Source organism: Bactrocera dorsalis, chromosome 1, assembly GCF_023373825.1.
Source record: "Bactrocera dorsalis isolate Fly_Bdor chromosome 1, ASM2337382v1, whole genome shotgun sequence".
Lineage (NCBI taxonomy): Eukaryota > Metazoa > Arthropoda > Insecta > Diptera > Tephritidae > Bactrocera > Bactrocera dorsalis.
This window is the reverse complement of record NC_064303.1, coordinates 21331829-21349071: the sequence shown is the minus strand read 5'-3', so window position 1 is coordinate 21349071 and position 17243 is coordinate 21331829. Positions and strand designations below refer to the sequence as shown.

At 35.5% G+C, this 17243-nt stretch overlaps 1 long non-coding RNA gene across 1 annotated transcript in view; it reads right to left on the bottom strand.

Annotated features, from left to right (window-relative positions):
- The window catches only part of LOC125780225 (uncharacterized), a 341973-nt gene that overhangs the window by 126584 nt on the left and 198146 nt on the right, over positions 1 to 17243 (bottom strand). The window lies entirely within an intron of this gene.

Below are 17243 nucleotides of genomic sequence, written 5' to 3'. Positions count from 1 at the left end.
TTATTTTTTAGTTTAACTTAATTTTTTTTATATTTTATTTTAACTTAAAACTTTTTTTGTAAATTTTATTGTTTGTTTAGTTTTTTTGGTCAAGCCTAAAGATTTTTCCGCTATTGTTGAAAAATTTCAAAAAGAACACACACACACATTTACAGCATTAAAGTTAGTACAGTGTCATACATTTAGTGTAAATGTAGTTAAATTATTGACGTTAAAAAAAATTTGAAATCAAAATTTTGATTGCAACGGCAACAACTATAAATAGTAAAATATTTGCCGTTTATAAATAAACAAAAATACTTTTTTGTAAATATTGTTGACAGCGAAAACGAAAGGAAACACAATTAAACAATTTTGAAGTAAAGCAAAGCAACAAAAAATTCCTACCGATCCGTTTTTAAAGCAAAAAAATACAAAATAGTGATAATTTTTTTTTTTAATTTGCTCCGCAATTACGCAAAAAATTTCAAGTTAAAAAAAAATTAAAAATTAAAATTTTAATAAAATCGGTTTTCATAAAAAATATCAACTTATATAAACAATATTTATTTATCAAGAGATTTAGTTTCAACTAATTTTTTTAGCTGAAATTGAAATTATTTAATTTTGCGTTTTGTTGTTATTATTTACTTGCACCAACTACAAAAGCGCACAAATACACGTACTCACAGCAGTGTTAAAGTTCACTTTTAAGCTTATTTTGCAATTATGCTTAACTGATATCATGAAATATATACTATATTTAAGCATAATGAATATAAAAGACACCACAGTAACAAAATTACATATGAAAAACGATTCAAGCAAAGTTAAATGAAAAGACTTAATGCAATTATTGAGCGTCATATCAGTTTAAATATATATAGCATATATATATATAAATGTATATATGTATGTATGTATGCAAATATTGAAAATATTGATGGTACTTATACAATATTGACAATTTATGCCACACAAAACAAAAATGAACAGCAAAAACATGAAAAACGTTTTCCAATAAAACCGGTGAGAAGTGAAGGCGCACGTCAATGACAGGCGAACAAAACGGTACAGCAATAAAAAACGAATTATACTAACACTACTTAAATGATATGAGAACGCAGATGAAGCATTTTTGTTGGTATTTTTACTGAAACGATTTATTTTATATAAAACTTTATACAAAACGAAAAGCAGAAGAGAAAAAATGTGCAAAAAAATAAACAAAAATTAAAATTAAATTTCAATAGCAAAAAATATTAATAATAATTAAAAGAAAAATTAGTCTTACATAAAAAAAATTTGTCAAAGCAAATTAACCAGTAAAAAATTACTAATGCAGCAGCAAAGAAAGTGAAAAAAGCTGCTTAAAATTTAAAGAAATATACTTTTGACTATAATTGCAATTGGCAAAAATATCAAAATTTAAACTAAATTAGCACTATAAAAAAAAGAAACACAGCAAAAAAACGAATTAAACAATGGTTTAGCGTAATGATAAAAAATTAAACATATCGACTACTTCATAATCAAATTGCGTTTTTTGTGAGTTTACTGCGGCAATTTTGCTTTACATCTTCATTGTTGCAATTTTTTTTTTTCAAAAAAATTTAAAAACTAATACAAATACATATGATGAGTCAAAAACCAGAATAAATGTGGGGTTTGGGGTATATTAAAAATAAGACGAAAACTATAAAAAGATTGCAATGCAGCGTTGGGGCGTTAAAAAAATTCACACACACATACACACACAAAAACATTTTCTGTGTCTTAAACTTGTATAAAAGAATGTCTTCCATTAATTAATACTAAACAAAAAGTAATAAATTAAATACTAACAGCAACAAAAAAGAAAAACAAGAAATTTATTAATTAACTATTAAATATTAAATAAAAAACAACAACATATGCATATGAGCTCACACACACAAACAAACAAACACTCATACACATGCATGCAAACATTTCAATTTTACATTTACACACACACAGCCATAAATTTGCACTTGAACACTTGCATACTTACAACTAACTAGTAAATAATAAATTGTATCAGAAGTAAAAGTAAAAAATTATCACAAAAATAGTAATACAATTATGATAATTGAGAGTAAGAAATTTGTGAAATTTTTTGAATGTATTGTATGCGAGTTAAACTAATATTTGTATATATGTAAGGTGAGGGTGTGCGTGGCTGACAACAGACACACAAATCTTGTATGAAAAGTTAAACAAAACACAAATGTTAAAGGTTTGCAAAAAGAAATGTATCGGCAGTGTGTTTGAAGAAACGAAGAAGTGTATTGACATTCAGACGCATGCTACGATTCGAGGAAAATTTGATTGTGACGAAACGAACAAGCAATTGGTATAAATCTAACAAAATCGCTTCAGCAGATAGAGACAAATATTGTATTGAGCTAAACTAGCGAGCAATGTTATTACTTTCGTAAGTCAATTTTCGAAGGTATTCAAAAGTCGTGAGTACGATTTTAGTAAAAAAAATGTTTAATTATTTTCAGACCAATCGTTAATATAGAGAGAAAGTATAAAGAGCATTTTAATGTTAGGTCTAGCAAAAGAATATCCAACATTTTGGAATTGAATAGAAGCTTTTATTTAGCACAGTTAGAATATTTCCTCTTCTTCTTTCTCCTCGAAAGTGAATGGCGATCAGAGAACTTTCCTCACTTGCGTGAACTTCTACACCTGACTCCATCTTCCTTTAGAATTAACCGATTTAGATAAAATTTACATCATTTTGTTGGATAACTTTTTGTTGTTTTAAATATAGTTTCATAATGCCAACCGGGTTCTAGGGTGAGACAAATTTTCACAAGCATCTCTATAAGCGAAATTTTCAACAACAAAATTATACGCAAAGACCGGAAGCGTTGGTAAACACTTGCTGTCAGGCTCAAATTGTAAGGTGGCTGTATAAAAACAAGACGAGTCAGTAACAATGTGGCTTGTCGGGAGTTGTCTAGCTGGAATATAATGCCTCTTCTATTGACTAAAGCCTTCAGGCTGTACAACTGTTTATAGTACAGGTGCGAATTAAGAGTTTGATCGTAAGGAAGCATCTTATAGTAGATGTTGCCGTGCCAATACCACCAAATGTTTTGGAAAATCTTTGAATTAAGGCTAGGCTACCGGTTTCGATGCCTCAACTCGATTCCCCCATGACCGACTACATTTGAGCTTCTGCTTCAGAATTCGTTTGCTTTTGTTGCGTTGCAACAGTGATTCACAGATGGAAATTTTGGTCTATATGGTTTTATTGTGTTACTCTTGTGGTCCTTATATATTGACTTTCTTTTTTTATGCAGCGTTATCTAAATAAGGCACCACAACGATTTTTTTACAATGCTCCCGGGCCCCCGGATATTCAAACAGTGCTTACATGACAGTCGAATTCCAATATCGATATTACCAACAATTGTCCTTCCAGAGCGTGATGGGTGTTTGATATCGAAATTTTCGAACATAATCGACAAACCCAAAATTGCGAATGATATCCTCTTACAGTATCTGAGCCATAAACACGAATCACAGAGGTTTGACTTAGGTTTTCGCCTGTATCGAAGAAAAGCTGTAAAAAAATGGCGTATTTTCTCTTTTCAGGTGTCCATCTTTGGCGCATGAGTGTCGTTAAATTATCGACCGTAAAGCTACCACCCAATGTGGTTTGAAGTTGTTCCCTTGTATTTGAAAAGCGAGAGCAATGAAATAATACATGTACGGAGCCTTCTATATACTCTGTACACGTCAGGCAGTTCGTACTAATGCCATTTAGGAATCTGTAAAAGTAGCTTCAAGATGGAAATCCAGGTCCCCATATCGTCTGTCTATCCACGAGTAGATGTCCGGTAGAAGTCTATGAGTCCAGCGACTTTTGGATGAGGATTGCACTAGTTTCTTTCATCTGTTTTTGCCGATACTGTTTTAAGCGCCGATAGCTGATAAAATCGCTCGAGTTCATCACCCTGAATATCAATGGGTGGCATACTGACTAATACTTCATGAGCATCGGTTGATATACATAGTCCGGAAAGTACTTATAACGCGAATTGCAGAAAGCCTATGCACTGCAATTATTTAAAATATTACACCCAGATACTTCAGCTGCGGCTGTGTGGTAATCTCGCATTCCCCTTCTTCCTTCTCTCACCTTCCTAGTGCTTATGAGTAAAACTTCTGTTTTGTGCTCAGCCAGTTTCAGACTCATAGAAGAGAACCATTGGCGTAGACCACTTAAGCACTCATTGCATTTGTTTCTTAGGTCGACTAATTTTTTAGCCACTGCTACCACCATGAAATCATCCGCATATGACCTTAGTTTTACATCTTTTGGTTTCTGTCTTCTTAGCACCCTGTCATACTTAAGGTTCCATAATAGTGGACCTTATACTGCGACTTTTGGTACTCCACTCGAGTTAGTATAGCTCTTGGTGCCTTCGTTCGTATCATAAATCAGCCTTGTGTTTTTAGAATAATTCGTTATAATGTTTATGAGGTATTCAGGTGTTTCCCTTGTATGGACTTATGTGTGCCCATTTTGCCGTGTTGGATGCATTTTTGACATTCAGGGTAATCAGCGCGCAGTACTTTTTTGTGCGACCTTTCCATTTTTTGTCACTTACTGCACATTTTGCAGTATCGACGACTTCTCGTAGTGCGTCAATAATGAATCTCTTTGATAATCCGCCGGCTACCTGGATTGCTAACACCAAGCGATTTCGTATTATATTTTGTACCCATTGTTAGAAGCATACACAAAGGCCGATACGATGAAGGTTCTTCAGGTGGTTTCTTGGATTTTTTGGAGGAGAACCAAACGCTGTACTCTGCACGAGTCGGGAAAAACCTCTTCCTTTATATGCATATTTTAGCAAACAATTGAGGTTTTGAGTATATAGGTTCCTGCAGGGCACTATTGTGTATGGCATCTAATCCAGGCGCTTTGGGTGTTTTTTTATTTTCTTTCCTATGGCCAATAGCTCTTCTTCCGTGACTAACAGCTTGGTTTCGTCTCTTAAAAATCAGCATAAGAAATCTGATCGTGTTCCGGCAATTATATACCGACGACTTTTCCTATAAAAATGCATCTTTAGGTTGCTGCTGCTTGTTTTTAAACCTCTTGATTGAGATTTTATAAGAAGTGCAATAGAGTTCACGAGTGTGATCAAAAAAGCTTTTAACTCGTGTGTACCCTGAGCACCTCGCACAATGTTCAGGAACGGAAAGCCACTTCGAAGTTAAATATAAGCTCTATTTTGTCCAAAAAAGTTATTTTTGTTTCTCATTACGGAAAGTACTAATGTTCAACTAGAAGTTTTAGAAATGTTTTATGTGTGGTAGGCGATTTACGATACGCCCAAGCGAACCTAATGAAACCAACTTGTGACTTTCGAAAACTACACTCTATCGTAGACAAAACGACTTGTGACATTGCATTCCTGGAGGAATTTAGTTGAGTGGTTGACATCTAATGTAGTTTTGTATTCAGTTTCAGTTTCAGACGAAAAATATTTCCGTAAAATGTGATGTTGGGTTGTTATTTTGTCGATAACCGTTTTTGGAAAATACTGTCCAAAACTTCAAGCCAAAAAGTGAGAAATGAGGCTAATGCTGTTTCCGTGGGTTTCGATGAATGAGGTTTTGAGAAACTTTTGAGAAAAAGCTAAAGGAAAAACTAGTAAACTCGAGCAGCTTGTTATTCGGGTTGGGATCGAAATGTAGACGCTTTAGAACGACATTCTATAAGTAGAGTTGTTGGTCTTTTGAGTTATGGCGCTCTACAGACTAACCAGTGTTATGAAAATATCATGAAAATATCATGAAAATATCATAGAGATAAATTGGGTAGCTAATTGACTAATGCTGTCTATCCTAACTAACGCTTCTTGGACTCTAAAAGGCGAGTGCGATTTCTAACTCACTGAAGTCTAGTTGCTCTCATTTAAGCTCTAGTTAAAGCAATTTGGATCTTAAGAAATTTCACGTTTTATTTAATTTTTCAAAATTTTGTTGCAAAAAATTCAGTTGCTGTTGGTGTAGAGCTTTCGAAATTTGCTGTTAACGAAAAGCCAATTGAATGTCAGTCACTTGGTGAGAAGTCAACACACTGGAAAAGTATAAAGATAATTGCCAATAATTAGGTTCAAATGTTAGAATGATGTTTGTTACAGGATTTGGGATGTTTGAGCAATTGCATAAGAAAGAAATTGCACTTAATTGCGTGCTGATAGCGTAAATAACTGTAAACTTAAGTGAATGAGTCCGAATTGTGTACTATTAACGAGTTAATTTCGAACGCGTGAGTGTGCGAATTCGAGCGAAAGCGAAATGGAAATGTATGTAATTCTGAGTAAACATTACAGGTGAATGAGTTTAAAAGTATGTGGCATTAAAGCAAAAGTTGAGCAAATTTGTTATTAAGGTATTTATATGTAATTTTCATTGAAAAAAGTTTACCTGGTAACACTAGACATAAGCACATACATAACATACATATATACGCGCATACATATAAATGTGTAAAATAAAAACAATAAAAAAATATATATATATAAAGAAGACAGGAATAATGCTAGCATAAATAACGGAATGTATACATGCATATAACTGATGAATTCTAGAGTGTTAAGTAAGCGCATTAAACAATTGAAAATGTAACGAAAAGCAGTTTATTAAATACTGGCAAGCAGTTGAATGAGCATAAAACAGAATTAAACGATTTATGTAAGATAAAAAATTTTGCAAAGTTGTTTGCAAAAATGTTTTTGAGAGATTTTGCGCAATTGTTTGATAGTTGTTTTTATTGAAACGAACTAAACAGAGATTTAAAACAAAAACCAAAACCCAAAACTAAAAAAAAGCAACAAAAAAATATATTGAATAATGCAGTTTTTTGAAACTAAACTAAAAACATACTTCAAACCTATCATAGGCATACATATAACATACACATATATATACAAACAAAACACTTTCATGCGTTTCATACCGTACTACACACATACACACACACCTACATAGATTTCTACATCATTAGCATACTCTTAGATTAAAGTTAAATGAAACAAAAAGACAACAAACACTCTACTCTCAACTAAAATAAATTTTTAAGCTTCATCTACTAAACAAGAAAAAAAAACAAGAAAATATTACAAAAATGAAAAATGCATCTAATAAAAACATACATTTATAAAGTCTTTCCATTATTACTCGTATATTTTGCTGCTAAAAATTGTAAAATATATTTATAAAAAGAAAAATCTAGCAAAAAAAAAAAATTGTGAAATCCAAGAACTCATTACCAAACTCGAATTTGCTAATCTGCATGTAGTAAATTAATCAAGTATAAAAATCGCTCAAACGCAATTTGGAAATAAATTGAATACACACAGAAATGCATTTCCATGCAACACTTTGTTTTATAAAAATAATATAAAATAATATGAAAAATCAAATAAATTACACTATACTCTCACGCAGTTGTTAAAAAAAATTTTTTGAATTTCATTTTCATCAAGTATGCAATGGCCCTGTTGGTTTTAGTTGGGGGAAGTCGTTGGTATGCGCTTCCAACATGCCGAGTTCAGGCTGACGTAAGCTACTAACTCATTTTGTATTTGGTACGCGGTAATGTTTATATAATTGCTATCACAGACTATAGTGAATAGCAAGCGCGTTAGTTTCTAAAAATTTATTATGTTTCAAGAAATCGCCACCTGAAATGCAAAATAACGTAATATCACATTTCATAAGTTTGCAGGCGTAGGAAAAACGTTATAATTTAAATCACTAATATTGCAAACAATTTGAGTTTTGGCTTTAAAATGGTTATATTAGGTTGTCAAATTTCTGCCTTTCCCCTTTTTGTCTTTTGAATTTCGCGGCTATGAACATATAAAGCGCTACATAGCTCGTATCTGGCAATATTATACATCTTTGAAAGGTCCTGATATAACCCACAAACCGACGCTATGTATGGTTAGTTTGAACATTCCGTTCAACAGTTATAGACGTGTAAACATGGAGTTCACTAATGCCGAAATTCGATCTATGTATCTTAAATTTTCCTTCGTTAAAGGCAAATCCGCTAGAGAAACAAAGAAACCTTCCGTGAGATTAATGATGTTTAGGGGCATGGTACTCTATAACTTCGAACTGCAGAGGAATGGTTACGACGATTCAGAGCGGGTGAATAGCGACACCATTTCGTTAGCCAGCAGGCGGAAGACTTTTTACGACGAATATCTGTCAAATCGTGGAAACATCGAGTTAGACGGCATGTTGAAATATAGATAATTCATATTTAAAACTTTAGATGGCCCACCCGTTATTATGATTTGACGCAAATTCTGGACCTAAATGCAAAATAACGTAACATCGACCATTTCATAAGTGACAGGCGACGAAAACTGGATCAAATAAACCACTAATATTGCAAATAACGGTTTTCGAAGGGCGGTTATAAAATGGTTAGCTGAGATTGTCAAATTTCTATCTTCCGCCTTTTTGTCTTTTGAATTTCGCGGCTATGAATATATAAAGCGCTGCAGAGCTAGTATACTATATACCACGCACTTCGTTGATGACTCGTCAAAAGCTACAGAAGCTCGGATGGGAGCATTTATCGCATCCACCATATAGCCCGGGCATAGCGCCAAGTGATTACCACCTGTTCCTGTCCATGACGAACGCCCTTGTAGGTGTAAAGTTGAACTCAAAAGAGGCTTGTGAAAAGTGACTGTCCGAGTTCTTCGCAAATAAGGAGAGGGACTTCTAGAAGGAGGGTATTATGAAGTTGCCGTCTAGATGAAAACAGATTATCGAACGAAACGGCGCATATTTGAACTAAATCCGATCAATGTAACACTTTTTATAAAGTATTCAATACAGAGCAAAAAAGCGGAAGGGAGATATTTGACAACCTTATATATTGGTTATATCTGTCAGCGAAAGCCGAAAATTTTATGCTACATATATATGCAGAGAATTGTAAGCAATAAAAAAACTCAATTTCGATTTTTTGGATGATACTTTGTCACGCATTTTAGGTGACGAAATGTTTCACATATCTATTGTGTACGACTAGTAGTTGTCTAGTTACCGGTCTACTTTACTTTACAATTGTAACATGATTCTGCATGGCGTATGGCTACTGAAAGCAGTATGCTTGAAAACGAAGGTAACCACACTGAGTTTGTAATTTTGAGAAACACTGTATTAGGCCTTTGGTAGCATTACGTTGTTTGCAGTTTAAAAATCGTTTGTAGGTTTGCATTAATTTGCTAATTCTTAGTCGGATCTCAAGATCATCAAAGTTGGTAAGGGAATCTGCAAAAATATTCACTATTATAACCATACACGCATAAGTTTGAGGGGCAATTATTAGTATTGGTTTTCTTAAATTTATATAGGTTAGGTTAGTCTAGTAGGCCAATGAGCTATGCATTGACCAGTTTTGGTACTTTGCGATACCAAATGGAGTTCAGTTACTAGCTTCATTAGGAGTAGTCATCCTTTAGGATGCCTGAGCTTGACTCGTGTATTCTGAGGCCTCATTTATGATACTTTATCTATATACCAATGGGAACTGAAAATCCTTGAAAAATATTTCACGTCGAAAAAATTATAGAACAATTTAATATATATTTTTATTACTTTTTTTAAATAAACTTTGTTAATTTTTCAGTTGCAGTAACGTATTCATATTTTAACACTCTTTTTAATACAGACTCCAAGAAAAAGAATCTGATTCAAAGGCATTTTCATGGTCGGTCTCCATGAGATGAAACTTACATTAGCATTATTAAATTAACAGCTGGAGCTGAGGCATGTTCTTATCGTCGAAACTGAACGTTTGATATAATCGATTAAGAAAGGGTGAACCATTTCAAGCTTTCCTACTTAAAAAAGAGGAAAACAAAACTTAAAATTTAATGGGGACTGTTTGGTATCATTCGAAAGAATATTTTTTGGCATTTATTTTTTGAAGATTATTTCTATCAAATGTTGGCTACGGCTACGTCTTAGATGATTCCATTCATTGAGTTCAATTTTTGACGGTTCGTTCGAGCACTTCGACTGGTAACTGACGAAATACACGATCTGTCAAGAACAGGGTACTAAAAAAAGTACCTTTACTTGGAACACCCATTATTAGCTTGGATAGTTACGTCAGACGTTCTGCTTCTCAGCTTGAAGTATAGTGATGCTTAAAGATGCTGTCTACATGTCAATTGATAAAAAGCTAAGACTTTAAGCTAAAGACTTAAGCTAAGCGAGCAACGATTTAAGGTAGAAGGTTTGAAAATTAACTCAACCCGAAACGTATGGTCTATGTGTATACCTGAGTGAAAGGAGATTTTTAATAAATAATTGCTTTACTCAATTATATCTAATCTGAAAGCTACACTTTTTTAATTGACCACATCTAGTAAGTGGTCTCGACTGCTTTTGTTCTGTAATTTTGTTAGTCAAACGTCTGAACGAAGATTAACGACTTTTTTGAACTCGAACATAACTTGGGCAACAGTTTTGGCTTTATTTTTTTCTTTCTTGTAAATACGAGGGCTGTCCGATAAATAACCGACCTAACCATGATGCACGCGACTTTTTCAAATTTTTTTTTTTTTTTTTTCTACATAGTCTCCTTGTAACTCCACACACTTCTCCCAGCGATGCTCCCATCTCTGCTACCCTTCCAAATAGTACTTGGCGTCTTTGTCTGCAAAATACGAGTTCACGAAAGAGATTGCCTCCTCATTTGACGAAAATCTCTGGCCGCCGAGCGCAGTTTTAAGTTGAGGAAACAAAAAAAAAAATCGCTTGGTGCTAGATCCGATGAATAAGGTGGATGGTCAAGCAGTTCGAAGCGCAATTCGTGGATTTTCGCCATGGCGACTGTTGAGGTGTGAGATGGTGCGTTGTCTTGGTGGAACAAGACTTTCTTTTTTTGCAAATGTGGCCGATTTTTCGAAATTTCTTCCTTTAGCTTGTCCAATAATGATGCGTAGTATGCTCCTGATATAGTTTTTCCTTTTTCAAGATAGTCGATAAAAATAATTCCATGGCTGTCCCAAAAAACACTCGCCATCACTTTCCCAGCCGAATACACAGCTTTAGGTTTTTTGGGGCTGGTTCCCTCTTTTCAATCCACTGTTTGGATTGGATTTTTGTTTCGGGCGTATAATGATGAATCCAAATTTCGTCTACAGTTATCAATCGGCGCCAAAACTCGGTCTTATTGCCTCTAAACTGAGCCAACAGAGCGCTGAATGTTCATGCTCGCACGTTTGTGGTCTAGCGTAAGCAAACGCGGCACCCAACGCGCGGACAGCTTTCTCATGCCCAAATCTTGGTTTAATATGTGACAAACAGTTTCTTTTGACATCTTCATAATCTCAGCTATTTCCCTAACTTTAATCCGGCGGTCGTCTAGTACCAACTTTGATGAACTTTAGCGAAGTTATCGTTAGTGGTTACAGTTTTTGGACGCCCAGGACGTTCATCATCTTCCAAGCTCCTGCGACCACGTTTAAATTCAGCTGCCCAAAATTTTACGGTGGTAAACGATGGTGCAGAGTCACCATACACAGAGTCCAACTCATCTTTGATTTGTGAAGGCGTATTGCCTTTCAAAAATAAAAATTTAATACAGCTCGATATTCAATTTTTTCCATTTTGGGGAAATCACCGAAATAGACTCACAAAAACCACTGTCAACAGATAATTGCGCAAGATAAATTTCTGAACTTTTGGCGAGTAGCTATTATAATATGCACAATTTGAGGTCGGTTATTTATCGGACAGCCCTCTTATATTCAGTCTTACCGCTGTGACTTTAAGAGTCTATGTATACTGAAAGTCAAAAATTATTATTTTAAAGAACCGATTGAGTTGTTTGTGGCGATTGAAGGAAAAACGAGCGAATTTATTAGAAGCAGTGAGTTTTATGTTTATTTTTTTTTGTTTTTTTTTTTATAGTTTGTTTTTGTTTTTTTTTTTTTTACTTAAAACAAAGGCTGCAAATACATTTGAACACTTTGCTTCCGACACAATAAAATTTTTGGAAGAAATGCCATATCTATAATACAAATATGTGAAAAATTTTATTAGTGTTAAAAAGTTCAGCAGAGCTAAATTGTACCAAACAAAAATTTCAAAAATTATTAATAAAAAAGTCACAATTTTTCATTATACCTCTCGGGCTAACGTAATTTTTCACGGAAATTAAAAATAAATAAAAATAATGCATGTATATGTGTACTCAAAGTATACACACTAAATTTGAAACAAATCTTTCTGCCGCCTAACGGAAAACAACACACGAACCCACAATTTAAAAACGACAAACCCACAATTCTAAAACGATGCACAGTAACTCAAAAAACTCCTATGCACACACAAACACATGAGAAGACTTACCAAATTGCATATTAAACTCACTTACTAAATAATAATAAACTCAAGCAAAAATGTAATGCAAAATAATGAAATTGCAAACAATTTGTACGCAACTCATAATTCTAAAAAATACATGAAAAATATAAAAAAAAAATATTAAAAAAAAAATAAAAAGAAACCAAGTCAAAGGATTTAACTACAAAAGTCTCATTCAAAACCGATATATAAAAAAGTTCATTCGCGTTAAACTACTAAGCATTATACGAGATAATTATTTATACATAAATATTATAACATTAAAGTTCATTACATTGCTACTACCAACTAAATACAATTACCAAACAAAAAATTCAAAAAAAAAAGCAACAGAAAACTAAGAAATAATAATGAAAATAAGAAGCATGTAATAAATGAATTAATGAAAGTATTGAGAAAAACACAAAGTGATTGCTACCTAACGTATATTATGACAAAAACCTACATTTAAGTTGAAGACAGGGAAGTGTGGGTGACGAGCACATTATAGAACCATAAACAATGAATAAATAAACAGGTGAAAGGTGACGTTGAATGATAATGAAGATGGAGATTAATTAAATTTAAAAATAAATGAAAACAAAATATTATAAAAATATTAAAAAAAAAACAATAAAATATAAAAAAACGATTGACTGATTTAATAAAGTGGAAGCGAAGAGGTAGGTAGCTATAAAAGTATTTTTTATTTAATGAATAGTAATATCGAAATAAATCAAGCTCCATGTTATAACATACCCAAATGGATTGTTACACAAGGAATATGTGCTCGGATACAAGATCGTAATGAAAAAACTCGGAACAAAACAGTCCACCCCTGAGTTAAACGCCGCAGCTATGGAGCACATCGTAAACACACTGTTCCCAACCCATGACCTGGAAAGAGACCCACCAGAACATATGCAAGAGAGCTCATGACCGCCTTTCACCGTGGAGGAAATAAACACGGCAGCAAACACACCAAAAACCAAAAAAGCCACTGGACCTGACGGGATACCAGTGGAGGTGTTAAAGCTAATCGCTACGGAACGCCCGTACTTACTGCTATCCATATATAATGCATGTCTGAACGAGGGAGTTTTCCCAGAAATATGGAAGAGGCAGCATCTCACACTAATAAGCAAAGGCAAAGGAGACCCAGGAAAACCATCAGCATACCGACCTCTATGCATGCTAGATACAGCAGGAAAGCTACTAGAAGTACTGTTGAAACCCCGCATGATAGCCGCCATAAACGATGCTGAAGGCCTGGTCTGAAGCCATGTTGTCGCTCTGAGCTGAGCTGAGGTCCACCATCGTAGCAATGGAAGACGTCGTACGCAGCGTGCAGGAAGCTCATCGAAAGAAAAACTTCTCAAGGCCAATAGTCCTCCTCGCAAAAATTGTCATAAGAAATGCAGTCAATAGCGCAAAATGGGCAAATATGATCGAAACACTAGAAAGCCGCTTCAAAACGCCCCTCTACTTGATTAAAATTATACGAACCTATCTTAAAGACAGGAAACTACTGTACGACACGAGTGATGGCCCACAAAGTAAGGAAATAACCTCTGGAGCAGCGCAGGCATCAATACTTGGACCAGATCTATGGAATGCCAGCTACGACGAAATTTTAAACGTTGAAATGCCTGACGATTGCTACCTAGTTGGCTATGCAGACGACATCGCCGCCGTAACATCGACATGGCCAGGCGCAGACTGACACAAGTTATGCTGCGAACACAGACATGGTTAGACTCACACGGCCTCAGCCTAGCTGCGGAAAAAACAGAACTGATCCTGCTCACTAGGAAACACATCCCGCAGGAGGTAAACATGCAAGTTCATTCAGAAACTATTCAAACGACGAAAACCCTAAAATACCTAGAAATAAGAATGGACAACAAATTGACGTACTGAGCTCAAATACAACATGCTACAACAAAATCAGCCAATATAACCATGTCACTATCAAGACTTATGGCAAACACTGGAGGCCCACTTGAAAGCAGAAGGAAATTGCTTATGGACACAACACAGCCAGTGCTATTCTACGGTAGCGAAATATGGGCCAATACATTAAAGGTAGAACATAGAAGGAAAGTGCTCGCTAAAGTGCAGATGACAGTAGCCCTGAGAGTCGCCTCGGCGTACCGCACCGTATCCGAACCCGCAGTGCTAGTGATAAGCGGCGTCATCCCAATAGACCTTCTCGCAAAGGAGAGAAGAAAACTCTGGCTATGGAAGAAAGACGGAATAGAAATACACATTGCCACAAGACAACAGGCTAGGAAGCAAACTTTTGAACTCTGGCAAGATCGGTGGACAAGGGAGCGCAAAGGAAGATGGACCGCCAAACTGATTGAAGAAATAGAGATGTGGCACAGTAGAAAACACGGCGAGGTAATTTACTACATAACACAGATGCTATCCGGTCACGGGTATTTCCGAAAACACCTGTACAATATGGGGAAAACAGAAAGCCCAGCATGTATTTACATAGACGAACCGCTAGATGATGCAAGCCATACTTTTTTCTTTGATAGCTAGCAGCGAAAACAGGGAAATAATTGCCGCGTACGTGGAACATGTTCTACGCACTAAAAAAAGAGACGTGGATGCGGACTCCCAATAGAAGATAAGCCAAATAGCTTGATGCTGGCTACAAAATCGTAGGCAGGACGCAGGGAAAGTAGAAATTGACCTGTAATAGGTTCATCTTGAAAAATCCATGATAGAAGGGGGAGTGTTTTAGTGGGTACATCACTCACGTGGGATGACGATCTCTATACGATTCGAAGGCATTTTAAACCCTCCTTACGGCCTAAAAAAAGGAAGGTTCGACAACCGACGGACAAACTGTTAGCTACTCGACTCGCACTTTTATTCTCTGAGAGAATTGAACAATATATATAATCGAACTATGGTCCGATATGCCGATGGATTTTCCGGGCGAGTTATTCAAATACGACGATCCTGACGATTGGAACTCTAGTATGATCTGCCCAATCCACCAAACTGGAAACTTTGGACTATTTTTTGAATTTAGAAAATACCCGCCGTCAATAATTCTTATCACTGTGGCTTTAGAACTGAAAAATCAACAATTGACCTGCTATTCACCATACGCCAAATCTTGGAAAACACCAGTGAAAATAGAATTGATACACTCCACCTATTCGTTGATTTTCAAGCCTCCTTCGATAGTACGAAACGAGACTCCATTTTGTTGTGTTAATGTTGATAGACTTGACTTCGAAGTCGTAGCTAATATCGAGTTTGTAGATGGGCGTAATCGGACCACTGGGCGTGGCAGTGACAAATCGCCATTAACCGAAAACCTATAAACTGCTCTAACTAAGCACTAAATTAAGATATAAAGCTGTAATTTGGTGCAGAGGATTGCAGTAGAATGGGTACTCGCCCTCTCACAACTTTAATGTACATATGTATCTCCTAAGACACTTAAGCTACCACAACCAAATTTGCCGAGTTCAAATCTTTTAAGAACTTATACCAACAGTGTGAAAATGAATGATATTGAAGGATAACCCCGCTCACTCCCCATATAACGCTACTGTTAAAAACTACTAAAAACATGATAAATCTATAATTTGAAATTTGGACGATGGGTGTGGCACCGCCCACTTTTTGGTGAAATCCCATATCGCGGGACCCAACCGAACGATTTCGATTTGTGTTTTTTTTCGCATTCCTATGTCATGTTCTGATAATGGGGTAAAATCGGATTACAACCACGCCTACTTTCCATATAGCACAATTTAAAATTATTTTTCTTTCTTTCATTTTCCAGTACACGAATCTAGAAGTAATTAATATAACGGAATACAATTTTGCAGTAATAATTCCCTTAACGTATGGCACCTTTTGATCAAAAATTGTCAAAACCTAACCTAAACTGTTCAAGACCCTAGGTACCGAATATGTTGACCCCAATATTTATAGTTGACTTTTGACCGAAAATATGGGTGAGTGTGTGAGATATATAATTGAAATTCAGGGATAATCCTTCTGTGATAATGGTCTGTATGTCAAAAATTGGTTGAATCGGGCAAATATGTACTTCCCTGAGCCCTACATAGGTCAGTATATAAGCTATATATATTGTATCTATATATATAAAATTACTTGGATTCGGATTCTCTGGTTGACATTTTACACTTTAAGGTATTTCCCTGGCTTTGATTCATGCAAATTCTTCTTCATTACTGGCTTAGACACTGCTTACTCGATTATAGCCGAGTCAACAACAGCGCACCAGTCGTTTCTTCTCTTCGCTACGAGGAGCCAATTGAATATTCCAAGCGAAGCCAGGTCCTTCTTCACTTGGTCCTTCCAACGGAGTGGAGGTCTTCCTTTTCCCCTGCTTCCCCCGCCGTGAACTGCGTCGAATACTTTCAGAGCTGGAGTGTTTTCGTCCATTCGGACAACATGACCTAGCCAGCGTAGACGATGTCTTTTAATTCGCTGAACTATGTCAATGTCGTTGTATATTTCATACAGCTCATCGTTCCATCGAATGCGATATTCGCCGTGGCCAACGCGCAAAGGACCATAAATCTTTCGCAGAATTTTTCTCTCGAAAACTCGCAACGTCGACTCATCAGTTGTTGTCATCGTCCAAGCCTCTGCACCATACAACAGGACGGGAATTACAAGTGACTTATAGAGTTTGGTTTTTGTTCGTCGAGAGAGGACTATGCTTCTCAATTACCTACTCAGTCCGAAGTAGCACCTGTTGGCAAGAGTAATCCTGCGTTGGATTTGCAGGCTGACATTGTTGGTGGTGTTAATGCTGACTC